Source organism: Siphateles boraxobius, unplaced genomic scaffold (assembly GCF_051911475.1).
Source record: "Siphateles boraxobius isolate OS27281-9 unplaced genomic scaffold, OSU_SipBor_1 16, whole genome shotgun sequence".
Classification (NCBI taxonomy): Eukaryota; Metazoa; Chordata; class Actinopteri; order Cypriniformes; family Leuciscidae; genus Siphateles; species Siphateles boraxobius.
The window spans coordinates 18,120,410-18,124,557 of record NW_027508766.1 but is presented as its reverse complement, the minus strand read 5'-3'; positions in this window follow the sequence as shown (position 1 = coordinate 18,124,557).

Sequence of the window (4,148 nt, the reverse complement as noted above, 5' to 3'; positions counted from 1 at the left end):
TCAGGCGTCAAGAGCCGCCTCGGGAGGGGGGGGTACTGTCAGGGTTACATCATCCAGATCACCATCTCCGCCCACTCGTTCCCTTTCACCCAACCAGACTTTTCCCCGTTCATTATCCCCTGAGTACTAATCACCGTCACCTGTGTCCCATCAACCATATGGACTATAAAACACTCACCTTCACTGCAGTCACTTGTCTGGTCTCGTCATTCCATGGCTCACAGACTTCCCGATCACTTACCTTCTACTTACCGTCGCTTCACTCATCTTGGATCAACCCATCCGTACTAGCCATCGCCACGCCACCTGCAAGAGAGGGAAAGAAAGAGAGAGACTTAAAACCACAGCTAAGCTTCATTGAACTTTCTATGTTACTTCTTCTCACCTGTTATCTCCGACCGCAATCCTTCTGCAAAATAAACACTGATAACTTACCATCTTGTCTGATTCCTCTGTGATCCGTGACAATTACAAAATATTTCCAGTGAATTAAATTTACAAAACAGCAACATATCACAAACAATGCAGAGCAAAGATGTATCATTAAAGTCCCTGTAAAATCAAAATTAAGTATGTGTTCTGAGTTTGTCACACCACAGAAAAATTTGTTATTAGCCACCCAGCCAAATTTTAATGATAAAAAAAGCCACAAGTACATAAAATAAGCTTTGAAAATCCTGAAAACATGAGCAGTAGTCTCTGCTCTCAAACGCTGGGGGCGTGTCTGCTGGCTGCGCTGAAACTACGCCCACTCACGGGAAAGCTGCCGTCGCCACACTCAACTGTCACCGCTACAGCCGGAATGGATGAATTTAGTAGAGTTACTGTTGACTACCTACTATAATTATAACATAAGCACACGAGGCAACTTACACTCATTGGTGGGCACGAACTACCGATGATGGCACCAGTTGTCGGCGCGAAGGGAGGATGAAGGCCGAGGCAGGAGATAGTCGGTTCGGGCCCATTCACCAGTAACAGTGGATTATCAGTGTATCCAACTTGGTTCCGACTAAAGTTTACAAAACTATCCCGTGTAAAATGTCGTTGAACTTGAATGTGCTTCCCATTAAACCAGGCCCAAGGCCATGGGTCGCCTTGCCAAATGTCTGCCAGTTCCTCCTTAAATACCCGAAGAATACGTCTTCCTGCAATTGAAATGCATAAAGATTTTGGTTTCAATGTACACTGAACGTATTAAAAAACAACAACGTAAAATGTATTTCAACTGCAGACTTCAGTTTTGGTTGGATATTAAACAATGAAAATCCTCATTATTTGTGGAGTAAACTTGGTGCCAGGAATGTTAATGAAACCTTATTGTAAAGTGTTACCAATGCAGCAATATAAACAAATAGAATTACTAGTAGAAACCTTAAGATCTTTAAGCTAAAAGACATTTATAACGCCCCTAAAACAGACAATTTCTTTGACAAGTCATACAACAAAATAGCACTAAGGTCACAGTTATATTGTTACGTGCTTCACGTAAGTTTGGTGCGCCTGGACAGCAAAAATACACTAAAAATAACATCGATTTGAGCCTATATTGACTACTCCTAACCTGAGAGCAGTGCGTAATACACTAAAATAACAGTGATTTGAATCTATTGAGTAGGCTACTCCTGCCCTGAGAGCAGCAAGTAATACACTAAAATAACAGCGATTTTAATCTATTGAGTACTCCTGCCCTGAGAGCAGCAAGTAGGCCTAATGCACTAAAATAACAGTGATTTGAATCTACTGAGTACTCCTGCCCTGAGAGCAGCGAGTAATACACTACAATAACATTGATTTGAACCTATATTGAGTACTCCTGCCCTGAGAGCAGCACGTAATACACTACAATAACATTGATTTGAACCTATATTGAGTACTCCTGCCCTGAGAGCAGCACGTAATTCACTACAATAACAGCGATTTGAATCTATTAAGTACTCCTTCCCTGAGAGCAGCGAGTAATACACTGAAATAGAAGCGATTTGAATCTATTAAGTACTCCTGCCCTGAGAGCAGTGCGTAATACACTAAAATAACGTAGATTTGAACCTATATTGAGTACTCCTGCCCTGAGAGCAGTATGTAATACACTAAAATAACAGTGATTTGAATCTATTGAGTACACCTGCCCTGAGAGCAGCACGTAATACACTAAAATAAGAGCGATTTTAATCTATTGAGTAGTCCTGCCCTGAGAGCAGCACGTAATACACTAAAATAAGAGCGATTTGAATCTGTTGAGTACTCCTACCCTGAGAGCAGCGCGTAATAAACTAAAATAACAGCAATTTTGAATCTATTGAGTACTCCTGCCCTGAGAGCAGCGCGTAGTACACATTAAAATTACACCGATTTGAATCCATTGAGTACTCCTGCCCTGAGAGCAGCGCGAAATACACTAAAAATAACAGCGATTTTAATCTATTGAGTACTCCTGCCCTGAGAGCAGCGTGTAGTACACTAAAATAATAGCGATTTGAATCCATAGAGTACTCCTGGCCTGAGAGCAGCGCATAATACATGAAAATAAGAGCGATTTTAATCTATTGAGTACTCCTGCCCTGAGAGCAGTACGTAATACACTACAATAACAGTGATTTGAATCTGTTGAGTACTCCTGACCTGAGAGCAGCGCGTAATAAACTAAAATAACAGCAATTTGAATCTATTGAGTACTCCTGCCCTGAGAGCAGCGCGTAATACACTAAAATAACGTAGATTTGAACCTATATTGAGTACTCCTGAGTAGTTATAACCATTCGGCTTATGTCAAAATGATTTATGACCCTATGATTGACAGGTGGGCGGGGCTAACCTTTGACCTTCCGGAGGGTGTTCCGGAGGTCCTTTGATGTAGGGATTAACCTTTGAAATTCCGGAGGATGTTCCGGAGGTCCTTTAATGTAGGGATTAACCTTTGACCTATCGATCGATCAAGTTGACAGTTGTCTTTACCCTATTGACCTTTGTATGATATATCAAGTTGCCAGTTGTCTTTGCCAGTTGTCTTTGCCCCATTGATTTTGACCTATTGACCCCGGGGGAAATCCCCTCCGTGTCGGGGTGAGAAAATAATTGTTCTAATGTCGCATAAAGATTAGAATAAAACATGGGGGTGTCCAAAAAGTAAAATTATCTTACCGTTTTCAGAGAATTGGGTTTAAGTTGAAAAGAGTTGAGGATCTTTTGAAAAGAGTTCCTCCGAGTGATTCTCTCCTTTTGCATCTGACAGTCTCCGCACTGTGTGTGTGTGCATCTGTCTGTGAGTGACATCCGATATCCTGGCATTCCTGAGCACGCTATATAAATGGGGATAGTGAGGAAAAGTTTTTCTAATAATGCTACATATCTCACACACTAACGTTGAAAAGCATGCTGCTCCTTTAAAATGGTTATACATTTTAGTCATTTACAAATATCTTACACTAAAGTTGAAAAAGCATTGATCTTTAAAAGTATATAAATGAAATGTACATTTAGTCATTTACAAATACCTTACACTAAAGTTGAAACACATTGATCTTTTAAAAAGTATATAAATGAAATGGTTAATACAATATCTTTTCAAAACACAAAATAAATAAATAAATTTTCACCTGGGTTGAAGAAGTAAATCTACCGCCATGTGTCTGGCCTCGTGGGTATAAGGGTTTGATTTAATGGAAGTTGTGAAGGTTTTATGTTTGAACTTTGACACGCGGCTTCGCAGGATGTCCCTCCATATTCCAGAGGAGAGGGGATTGCTGAGGACGGTGGAAGTGAGAAAATATCTCCCAGTAACTAAAGTTGAAACACATTCTGTTCTTTAAAAGTATATGAATGAAATATTTATAAAATTTACATTTAGTCATTTACAAATATAATATTTTCACACTAACTAAAGTTGAAAACGTTCTGTTCTTTACAAGTATATATGAAAACGGTTATAACATTTACATTTAGTCATTTACAAATATATTATCTTCACCCTAAGTAGAGTTGAAATACATTCTGTTCTTTAAAAGTATATAAATGATATGATTATATCGTTAATTTTAAAAATAACCATCTTTTCTAAATTTACTGAAACACAGTGCACCAATTAGTTTTGTTTTAGATGAACACAAAATAAAGAAAATCATCTTACATTTTCAGAGAATTGAAGAAGT